Below are 11,979 nucleotides of genomic sequence, written 5' to 3'. Positions count from 1 at the left end.
AAGCTATTTCAGTGCTCAAAGAGTTTCATTGAAGGTAAGAAAAGGGAAGTTGTCTTGAGGCTTAAAATCGTAAATCCTTTCAGTGTTTCCTTTTAAACCTCATGTCTACCTTTTGCAAAAAACTATTCTTCCCTGTTTGTTGCATTTTTAACAGAGTAGCTGCTTTCATACTTTAACATTTTGCTTTTTATTCAATCTGGAAGAGTCTTGCACTGAACCTGGGTGTGAGTCGCTCACTGGTGAGATGGTTGGTTTGTGCTGTTGCAGGAAGTGGTTTTATTTTACTTTTTTCCTGCTTTCTTTCTGTCTTTACAAGCTGTGGGAGATTAACCCAAACGCCGCCTATAGACACATGACCTAGATGTTTTCCGTTTTTTGAAATAGTTAAAAGTGTTGCTGGTTGATGGCAGTTTGAGATGAGACGACGGCGTCTGTGAGGCTGTAGGTAAGGAGGCTTAAATTCATCTTAACATTTAGGAAACCTGTTGCTGAAGGCTTGGAAAATAATCGTAACTGTTTGTATTTTGTATGTATTCTATATGGATTTTTTCCCTACACAATTATTTCTATTGGTGTTTCTGAATTTGAAAGCAATGAGCAACAACAGAGAGGGTACAGGTGTAAAATATCTTAAAGACAAAACTAATATTCAGAATCTAGTAAATCTTTTGCATCCTAAGCGAGAGGCAACAATATTTGTACCTTTCTAGTATCCCAAATTACTAATCACTTGTCTTTGCTTGCACTAACTAGTTGTCCGCAAAAGATAGAAAAAGCTGGTGGTACTGTCTGGGAAATGAGGTTAGGTTGTGTTTCCCAACACATGCCTTTGCCAGGTGGAATTTGGTCCTGTTCAATTAACTGGCTTCCCTGCTACTGACGATGAGCAAGGTGATTAGTAGTAGTGGCTACTATAAGAGTTAGTTTGTTTTAGAGGTCGATGTCTAGGAATTTCTTGCCTTGCTCAGTACAAACATTTTTGGTACCATTCTGTTATTCATCAGTGGTGCTAACAGGAATAGGACATGGAGAGGCATAAGGGACATTGTACAAAGCAGTATCCTTGATTTGTCTATGGAGACTTTCAATGCTGTCCCTCGTGGAGCCATTCAATGGCAATGCCATGGTAGCATGTTTCCTGCATGAGGCTCTTTAGATCCAGACTAATTCCTCCTTTTCTTAAGAGCTGGACAGAAAAAAGTTGTGTCTCCATCTCACTCAAAGCTTTCTATCAGAAAAGATCACTTTGCATTGTCATTAGTGAGCAAACACAGGTTTCTGGCCTTTGGAACCTTATAAAGAAATAGTAATTTAAGAAGATGTTCGAGTAACACAATAAAGTGTTTTCAATGTGAGTCACTCAAAGAAGAGACAGAATTAGTTAGATTCATTCTACAGTGAAGTTTTTTTACTCCTGGGAACTTGTAGTTTGCTGCAAAGTTTATGACCTGTACTCATGTTTGTAACTGATAGCCTTGTCATAAGAATCAACTTGTTTTTCTTTTGGAAATATGGGTCAGAGTTGAAAGATGTCACACGTGGCTCGGAGCTCATTTTGAAATTGTGCATACTAATTGGAGCCAGATTTTAGAATAGTGTTGTAAGACTACATTTCAAATTTTCTGTACTTTTTGGAGAAAAGAAAGCTGTCCTGTCTGCATACACAAATCAGCACAGACAGAGAAATGGTATAAAGAGAACATGTTCTCTTCCTGGGCTGTGTTTGTAGTGGTTTTTATGTTACTGCTGCAACATCTTAAAGTCATTTGAAATGCATTTTCTGTGAGCTGTGAGATTTGGTAAAGTAGTTTGAATTTTCAGACTTGTTTTTCTTTATTTTCTCCCTTCCCTGAAAGTTGCTTCTGTGTCCAAAGGAAATTTGTTTAAAAGCAGCATCTCTTGTTCACTTTACCTCTCAATCCAATTACATCCATAACGTACATTTGCTCATTTTCTTTTCAAAATAGAGTGAGCAGCTGAAGCACTCTCTGTATATTAAAGCTTCTGCTTTACACTGTTATTGAATTACAAAATAACTTTGCCTTTTTGGCAGTGTTTATTGCAGAAACTTCCTTTTGCTTTGATACAAGATATACTCTAGCTTGGAGGATATATTCCATCTTCCTCTGAGCAAGCACAAGTGTGTGGCCCCTTTGGAAGACCTTCTCACCAAGCTTGCCAGGGCAGTAAAGGAGAAGTCTGCAAAGGACCACGCTCTTGGACATGTTCTCCCCCACCTGGAGGGAGGCAGGAAGCAGAAACTGAAATGATGATAGAAACACATTCTGATTCTTCTCCTGATACTTGGGTAGCAAAGCACCACAACCTCAGGTGTGGTGGTAGCTTAATTATGACAGCTGTACATAGCTCTGGCTTGGATTTCTCTATCTATTTCTGGTCCCAGAATTTATTACATCTTTGCAGTGATAAGCTTCAGGACAGGTTCTAAAAAGTAGTATCATCACATGCAAGCAGAATGTCCGTTGTGATCTCTACTGCTGTAGTGAGTTTTTGCTGTGCTGCTCAGGGACATCAGCTTGTTTTTCTGCTGTGAAAAAGAGCTTTGAGCAGTTGAAACTGCTGTATTGAGATCTATTTCTAGTGGGGCACACGAAGCTTAGTGGGTTGTAGGCAGTGTCTTGTATTTTTAAGGCTCATAATGTGTAATTCTGATACTTGTCACCTTTTTCTTGAGTTCTTTTTTTATCATTTAGATGACTTTGTGCTGTGTCAACTCAATCAGTAGTACAGAGTGTATCCTAATCCAGTATATGTAGTGTTTGGGCTGATCTATTTTAAAGACAAAACAAAGAATCACTTGAGCTCTAGCTAAGGTCTCTACCTGTCACTTTTATCCTAAGTAAGACTTCCACATGAATGTATCGAAGTTATTTCTCTGTACTACAAAGACAGAAGCTGGTACTGGTGGATAGCATCTCTGTGAAGATCCCTTCATAATTTTCATGGTTTCATTTGTTGATAGCATTAGTCCTAAAGAAAACAGATGGGATAAAATTTTGGTGCAGCTTTTGACAGTGTATCTCTCATGAGAATTCAAATGCCATTCAGAGTACAACTGCAGATTTCTTTATCTGATTACACAACCTATACAAAACTGTCTGTTTTTCCACCCTGTAGTGACTTCCAAGAGCTTTTGTCACCATTGAACTAATTGCTGTAATGTCCTCTTAGCTTCAGAGTAGGCTGAAGGCCATGGTGCCTTTAGCTAACTTACAAAAGCACCCTTTCTTGTTGGATGTGCATTTGGGAAGATGTGAGCTTGGTCTAAGCCAGCAGGCAGTGGTGTCACCTGCTTCTGAAGGTTGGTCTCATGAAGCCTTCTGAAAGCTTCTTTTCAGAAGGTTGGTCTGCTTCAACCAACTGCCTCAATCTTAATTTCACTGGCAAGTCTCTCATCCACATCTGAAGGACAGAAGTGGTTATTCTTTTGCTGTGCTGGATGTTAAGATTGTGCCTTTACGCATTTGATGTGCCTCTGTCAGTCTTCCCTTCTTTCAGAAATACTATTGAAAGGTTGTTTTGCAGATTCAGTACAAAACAAACACAAATAGTTTGTCATTTGCACAGGAACTTCCTCACTGCAGATCTATTTTCATTTTAAGAGTGAGACCTCTTACCACAGAGTCTGTGGACTCCCATCTTCTTTATTACAACTTCAAGGACCCTGGGGTGCAAACTTCCAGGCTGGCTGAAAGAGAAACAAAACTCTTGTTAATGATATTCTTTTAGGAAGGCTGTCTGAAAGAGAAGGCTGCATTAATTTTCTGGGCATGGATATTTAGACGTTGCAAACTGACCATGAGGTAAATCTAACTCATGCCAGAGCTCAGTCTGTACATGCAGTCAGGTCATCCCAGAGCAACCTTTTATTGCATTATTTATCTTGCTGAAGTCACCTGGGAGTGTTGAGGCTTATGGAAAAGTGAGACCTGTCTGCCAGAAGCTGAGAATCCAAAATCTGCATATGCTTGGAAATATTTTCCTTTTTCTCTTCATTTCTCTGTATTTTTATTCGTCTTACTTATCATGAAAAAGAACAGTCTTGAGAATTAAGTAGGAAAGATATCAGTGGGTTAGATACTGATATTCTCCAAATTAGCTTCTAAACTTCTGAAGGTATGTACAAGTTGCATGGTGAAATACTTAGTGCACAAATACCTACTGAAGCCATTCTTCATTAAATCAACTAATCAAGTTTGGTATCGCTACGGTTAATGGTTTAAGATTGTTCAAGACACAATAGAACACTTCCTGCTATATGAGATTGACAGGCATTAAATTATTCAGTCTTAGTCTAGTTGGGTATTGTGGGTTTGTGCTGTGGTTTTTCATGAACATTTCTTCCAAAGGCTTTGCCTGGTGTAAGAAACAGGCACTGTCCATGAACAAACGAACTTAAAGTGATTCCTGACTACTTGTCCAAGACATCCATCAGTTTTCAGCAGAACTGCTACATGATAGGAGGGAAAGGGAGGAAGAAAAGAGAGAAATAATTGTGACTTAGAGCTGGAGAGACATGCTTTGAGCCTGCACTTGCTCGCTCTTTCTTATTTGTTTTCCTGCCACACCCTGAGCAAAGCCACCACCCTGTTTGGTGCTGAAGTGCCTATCTGAACAAGATAGTGAAGCTCTTCTTAGGCATGGTGCTGAGCACCTGTACTTGTTTGCTGCTCAGGAAGTTACTAAACTCTCTTCCTTTGTGGGTGAGGAGGGAAATGACGCAGATATTTTGTCAAGACAATTGAAGTTCTGGATTTCTGTCTTCAAGAGAGTCACTTCCACAGCTGGTGGGACTGTCACCCATGTGCTGGGTGTCAGGATGCTCTCAGCGTTTCCAGTGTCTCTGCTGCTGCTGTGGCTCAGGAGCTCAGGTGACTGCTTGGGACAGTGGAATTGACTGATCAGTCGACATTTTGGGAATGGACTCAACACTTGCAGTGTGTCCCACTGGTCTGGAGATCTCCAGCACGCATGATGATGCTGCCTAGAGGAAAAACCCCCAACATTACAGGAGAGCTTGATAGTAACACAGGACATGCACAGCAAACATCAAAAGAAGCCTCCTTAGCCTCTCTCAAAGAAAATGCATTTCTAGTGAACAGCTTTGCTACAAATGAATCAACATTTTCCACTGGGAAGGCGTTACATCAGACTTTCCAACCGGCTGAGCTCCTCTGACACATGCTACCTTTTGTGCTTTGGGCTGAGTAGTGCTGAGACTTGATCTAGAGAGATAAATGTTTCTGTTATCAGCAGTACATTGCATGCTTTCTTACTGTATTAGCAAAAAAAAACCAAAGTCTGGTAAGCAGTAATGAGTAATCAAATTCTTGTGATGATTTTGGAACTCAGAGGTGGCATTGATCCATCCACTCTTCTGAAAGTAGGAAAGGAGCCAGAAACAGCCCAAGTAAAAACAGGTCAGTTCCTCCCCGTTCATTAATCCTGGGCCCTGGCAAAGGCAAGGAGTGCTCCAGACTCAGCAGAGGCTTAGAGAAACTGCTTTCTTCATCCCATTCTTGCATTTCCTTCCTTGAACTGTCTAACACTGGCTCTGAACTGAGTAGCATACAGTCACACAGACCTGTGACATTCAGAATTGCTACACAAAGATTTTTAACTGGAAATCTTCTTTTCTAGCTTTTATTTTCATCTAAAGTTTGTGTCTTTTCATAAAATCTTTCCTAGAGTGTGAGTAAGTAAAGGGAGGGAACCTATTACAATGTGGAGCAAAAACTGTTTAGAGTAAAAGGATGAAAAAAGTTAAATTCTTACCAGATTTGTATCGTGCACCAAGACACAGATGTTAAGGGAATAATGTTGATTTAAACATTAACATAAACAAAGATATTTTCATTCAAGTATGTAGGACTGCAAAGGCAGCGATTTCAGCCAGCAAGGGATCTGGGCTTCCATCAGCTCCATGTGTAGCTACCTAATAAACCCATAGCTGACAGAAAATGTAATACTTGCTGAGTACTTTTGCTCTTAACAATGTTGGGGGCAGATGACTGGCTGCCACTTCTCTCACTCTGACTGTTGGTGTTCACACGCAGATCTGGCACCGCCGCACTCCTGCTGTCGCTGCTGCTGACTCTGCTCCTACCAAGCGCAGCACATCTGCGGTGGGACTGGTGGTACAGGTGGCCTCTAGTCTCCTGGCTTGCAGAAAGCATGCATACAAGGTTTCTGGAGCCATCCTGAACCACCTTAGTGAAATATAGTTTTTACTGGTCCCTCACAAAACGATGTGCATTTGCAGCAAGAATTTTAGGTGCAATTATTTTGAGCCTATGCTCAAACTTCTTGCATAATTAAAGAAAATGTGTCCTTTGACAGCATCATACCCTTGGTATTTCCCCTCTGCTGAAAGCAGATATCTTAGCTACACAATGTGATATCAGATTCTGTCACATAAAAGAAATGCCCTTTTCTTCTCCCCTCTTTACCACGTGGTGCTGAGGAACAGGCACTTACGCTTCACTCTGGGTCATGGCAGAGGCAGCTGGTGAAGAAAGTAAACAGAGGCCCCACAAATTGCAGAAAAGGGGCTTGCTCGATGCAAGCCACAAAGAATTTCCCCTTCTAGTTCCTGCTGTAGATTAAAAGTTTTCTCTTGAAACTGTAGGTTTCACAGCATCGTCTCTTACAAGAACAGCACTGGGAGCTCTGCAAGGGAAAGTGGAGATGGAATGTGGGAACAGACTAAAAGTGTCTGGAGCTTTTTTTCCCCCCTCAGATGGGAAGTGGGAGCGGTGAGAAGTAAGGGAGCAGCTGCAGGATCACAGCACAAAAACTGCTGCAGATATGTATGGAGGAAGATTGAGAGAGGGTGGGAGGGACGGTTTTCATGTGCACAGCACAGGTATTAAACATTGCCCTCGAGAGTAGCAGGGAGAGTGTCTTACTGGCTGAATAAAGGACAAGGCTCTTGTAGACAGTATCGAGGCAGGTAGTGTCAAATGGAAATAGTTTTGTTACAGTTTATTATTATATAGTTAAGTCTGAGAAGCCTAAAGCATTTTTCAATAAGCTCAGTATTTCAATTTGACAGACATGTCTTCTGCAGGATGATGGGTATATGGAACTACAAAATGAGTTAAGACCTGGCAAACGTGCATTTAAACTACTAAGTTGAGGAACTCTTTAGAGATTAGAGCAACTGCCACTGCTTCACCAAAGGCTTAGCAGAGCTCAGGAAAGCACTTTTTTTCCTAGTGAAGGTGAAAAGACTGCTGCTGCTGTGGGAACTAAGGACCAGGAGGCAAACCGAGGCATGACTTAAAACTGCTCTAAGTGTTCAGTAGTGCACAACAGATATAGAGGCAGAGTGGGATGAAACTTGTATGTGGTCTTAGGGATGAACATGAGGTGCTTCCTGCACTGTGGATCAACCAGTGAAGCATGTGCCTGTACGTGAATGTGGTGCAGGTCACAAATGTGATGTAACGTCGTACCAGAGCTTGCCTTGTGGTGGCTTGTTCATATAGGCTCTGTCAAACTGAAACCAGAATTTCTGTTGGCAAAGTTCTGAAATGTAGAAGTTAGAGGAAGTTTGGTTCTTTGGCTATTTGCAGCAAGCTTTCAGGCATTTATAAAAATATTTTTCTAATATATCAGTTTGTCTTGTGCTACTAACTCTTCTCCTTCTCCAGAGAGTTTGGGCTGTTCCAAATTTACCATCACCACATGTCTAGTTCAGGTAAGCATGGAAGGTTTGGATGAATACCCGAATCTCTATGAGGAGAAGTTCTGCAAAATTGAGCTGGAAGTATTTCAAACAGTCTTACTTTGAAATTTCTGTCACTTCTGCTTCTGCTTGTATCTGTAAATACTGCAAGAATAACCTTTCCCATAGTATCTCATCACTTCAGATCTGGCAACATTAAAAGTAACAACACTTTTCTGAACATTTAGGCTATAGGAACAGATTTCTTTCAAGCACCGGAGAAAATTTGTGATTCTTATGTGATCTTCCTAGAGAAAACATTGGGTTTTTATTTTTTTCTTAAGAATTAGGCAGCTTTAAACTAAAAAGTTACGGTGTGACAAGCATCACATACAGGTGTAAAATGAGTTTAGATCTGGCCAGCCTTACTTGTGGTGGATGGAAAGGCATGATTTGACCTCACTTCTCTGCAGGATGTCAATGTAGAGCAGAAAAGAAGACAGGACATTATCTTTTCCTCAGATGTTAGGTCAGATCAGGAGTGACCAAGCATTCTCTTATGGCACTTCTCTGGTCTTAACTGGTTTTAAATCAATTAAATTCTTCTGAACTTTTATGATGCTGTAAACCACTTGCTGCTATTAGTCTATTGACCAAACCATACTCATTTTGCTATTCAGTCTTGTAGGATGCATCAGAAGTGTTACATATTGGATAATATTATCAGTTTGTTTTTTTACTGTGTGAATATGACCAATATTCATCAGTCCAAGGATTGTAGTCTGTCTTGCACAACATGAAACATGCACAACATGAAGACAGGTGTCGTGGATCAGATGCACTCCAGAAAGAAATGAAAAGTGCTGCCAGCAGGAAGACCTAGAAGTAGCGATTTTTCCCAGGCATGTTCTTTTACATATTCAACTGAATTTCTACTATGGACAACTGTTCCCAGAACATGTGCAGGCCAAACTGTGCACAAAGGATACTTTTAGCTTCAAGTTCCAGTTGAAACTGAGGTATTAAATTGACATAGGAGTGTTGAAAATAGACTCTATTATGCTATCCCATATGATATATAGGGACAGACAAACATCCTGAAACAACTATTGCCTTTCCTGAGTCCTTCACATGTAGTATAAATGAGAAACCAGGTGACACAAGAAGAGGTATAACCATATGCAACCTGTTGCTGACTTGAAGGAGCTTTTTTTTTTACCCTATTGCAAGCATTTTTGTTGTTTCCAATAATATCCTAGAAATATTTCCTAGCAAGTTTTTATTTGTGTAGGGAAGTCCTGTATATAGCAGATCATGGAGGATTAAAGGGTTAGAGTTGGTTCTGTAGTCATTAAATATGGATGTAAAGAGTCATCCCTGTATCTGCACAACTTTGGAATAGTAAATGTCTCACATTCTCTTTTTCTAATTCTCAGGCCATTTCTATCTGGACAGGAGAGCATTTCTGCATCTCTACCCTATAGGATACAAGTAGCTTTTCTAGAGATCCTGGGGCTTTCAACTATCATCCACTAAAAAGCTTCAGACTGACACAAAGGAGGACCTTATCTCCCTGCTTTAATTGTTAGCCACTGCATAGCTATTCAAATGTTCTGTCTTCATATCTCTCTTCATTCATTCCTTGAGAAAAATCAAGCCACAGCTTGTAAAGATTAATAATATTTCCACTGAAACTTCCTGTTTGGTTTAAGACATTTGCTGCCATCCACTAGAGTGTGAGACTCCACATCAGCCTTGATTTATTCCATTTTATCCTTCTAAATTTTTTTATTGCATAAGGTGCTATTACTGATTGAAAAAAAATAGACAAAAAAACTGTAGTCAATCTTAGTGGCTGAAAGTCATATTTTTGGTGCTGTGGTCAATGGGCAGGAAATCACTGAAGCACCAAGCTGTAACGGTCTGTAAGTTTTTGTACAGTGTAGTCTCCACACCCATGTGGGTCTGGGACATATTGTAAGCAGAGAATCACATATTCCTACTATGTGTAGTAACTATCAGGAATAAGAAATGAAGTGCTGCATTTTACACTTTAATTCTTTGTAATTCAGTCATCAAAATAACTTTAGTGTATGTTGTTAGACCCAAAATGAAATAACAGCTACTGCTGTACGATGGTGCAAGTCTGTGTCCTTCCTTCTTGAGGCTTCTTATGAAGTATATTTCCATATCTGGCTCCACAAAGCAATAAACCCACTGGCATTCCTCTTCAGGCATGCTTGATGTTGCTTTGCTTTGCTGTAATTTACTTAACATCAGTGGGTTGCCTGTGAACTTGAGATCAGGATCAGGCTTTTTAAGATCTATCTGGAAATGCACGTCCTGTATCACACAATTGAGGGGAAACTGTTTTAAATGATAACACACTTTGTTTCCACTGGATATTAAGCTGGTACATGAGATTTCAATAATGAGAATAAAATAGATATTAACCAAATGATATTTTAAAATATTATTTAGTTACTAACCAAGTGTTATTGTAAAATATAACTCTTAATATAAGAAAATAAACCAAAAGGTTTGAAATGGTCATTGTATCATGGATCAAGTTAAAATCTCAAGGATAAAACATTCTTTAGCCTAGAAGTTAACAGCAATGCTTGAAAACATGCTTCACTTCTTGTGTTGGGCTACTACCTAGGAAATCTGCTGTGATTTGGGCCAAGCTGTGTCAAGAAATTTGTCCTTGGGTTCATCCTTCATAGAGAGTGGATTATATAACTCAGAGCATAAACAGAGTTGTGAATAATGGGCTGAGGGGCATATTCCACACATGGTAACATAGAAACGGTGAGTGGTGAGTTATTGCTTCAAACAGAACAAAAAAGTTTAACTGTCTCTCTGACCATGAAAGAGAAATGGGTAGCTATACATGCAAACCAGAGTCCCCTAACGAACTCAGTGGGCCATCTCTGCTTTATTTGCAGAAATCAACTACAAAGACAGCCTTCAGACACATGAGGTAAGATGACCTCAGTCATCCTTGCTCAATGTGTTGTCTGTTCTGAGAGATACCACTGAAAGTGTAATATGGTTGCAATAGGGCAAAAAATTTAAAGGGCTTCTGATAATTCTGATGAGTGAGGTTTTTGTAGGGTGTATCAAGTAACTCACTGATATTTGTGGAAGAGATTGCAATTTGTTATGGTTAGAGGAACTGTGCTGTTGAGTTTAGGACATTCAACATTTTACAGCAGACTGGACGCAATATAAAATTCTGTTTTATTATCTATCTGATATAAATGGGCAGCAGGTCAAGGGAGGTTCTTCTCCCCCTGTACTCTGTGCTGGTGAGGCCTCATCTGGAGTCCTGTGTCCAGTTCTGGGCTCCTCAGCTCAAGAGGGACAGGGAAGTGCTGGAGAGAGACCAGTGCAGGGCCACCAAGATGATCAGGGGACTGGAACATCTTTCATACAAGGAAAGGCTGCGGGAACTGGGGCTGTTTAGTCTGGAAAAGAGGAGACTTAGAGGAGATCTTATTAACATTTACAAAAATGGTGGGTGTCAGGAGGTTGGGACATCCCTTTTTTATATAGTAGATAGCAACAGGACAAGGGGTGATGGGATGAAGCTGGAACACAAAAAGTTCCACTTAAATATAAGAAAAAACTATTTTACTATGAGGGTGAGGGAGTCCTGGCACAGGCTGCCCAGAGGGGTTGTGGAGTCTCCATCCTTGGAGGCCTTCACGACCCACCTGGACATGTTCCTGTGTGACCTGATCCAGGTAGACCTGCTTGAACAGGGAGGTTGGACTAGATGATTTCTAAAGGTCCCTTCCAACCTCTACCATTCTACAATTCTATGAAACCAGACTAAAGACTCAGGCAACGGTGGTGTTTGACTAGAGACATGACTGATGCTGAAATTAATGCTGTTTCTTAAGTACAAATTATTCTAGGCTGGATGATAATCGTTCTGCAAAGGAAAAGGCATAGGAATGTTACATCTGTTTTGTATTTTCATTACAATGAGTTTTTCTGTTTTCCTAGTACTCAGATAAACTGGCTTCAGGACACTTCTGGGCACCAGCCCAGGACACTGTATCCCTCAGCTGCCTTTGCTGTTTGTGTCCATACCCTGGGTGCAGATGTGTGACGTCTTAGCTGTGAGAGGAGTGTGGTGGGGATGGTGAAAAAATCCAAAGACACAGTAGACTGCAGATAAGAATAATTGAAAAGCTATGTGGCAGTTTGCTTGTTATCCCCTCTCTTTACCTATGGTTTTTTTCATCTGTCCCATTTTATTTCCATCAGTTGTGTGTTTA

At 40.3% G+C, this 11,979-nt stretch overlaps 1 protein-coding gene across 2 annotated transcripts in view; it reads left to right on the top strand.

Moving 5' to 3' along the window:
• Positions 1 to 382: 382 nt before the first annotated feature.
• ARHGAP15 (Rho GTPase activating protein 15) overlaps positions 383 to 11,979 on the top strand; it is a 329,153-nt gene continuing 317,556 nt past the window's right edge. For both annotated transcript variants that reach the window (XM_062004816.1, XM_062004818.1), the window contains exon 1: positions 383 to 445. The gene's annotated coding sequence lies outside the window, so the exon portion shown is untranslated. The remainder of the gene's footprint in view (positions 446 to 11,979) is intronic.

This window comes from Colius striatus, chromosome 11, assembly GCF_028858725.1.
Source record: "Colius striatus isolate bColStr4 chromosome 11, bColStr4.1.hap1, whole genome shotgun sequence".
Taxonomy (NCBI): domain Eukaryota; kingdom Metazoa; phylum Chordata; class Aves; order Coliiformes; family Coliidae; genus Colius; species Colius striatus.
Note: the sequence above shows the minus strand (reverse complement) of the source record. Positions and strands in the feature narration are given on the sequence as shown.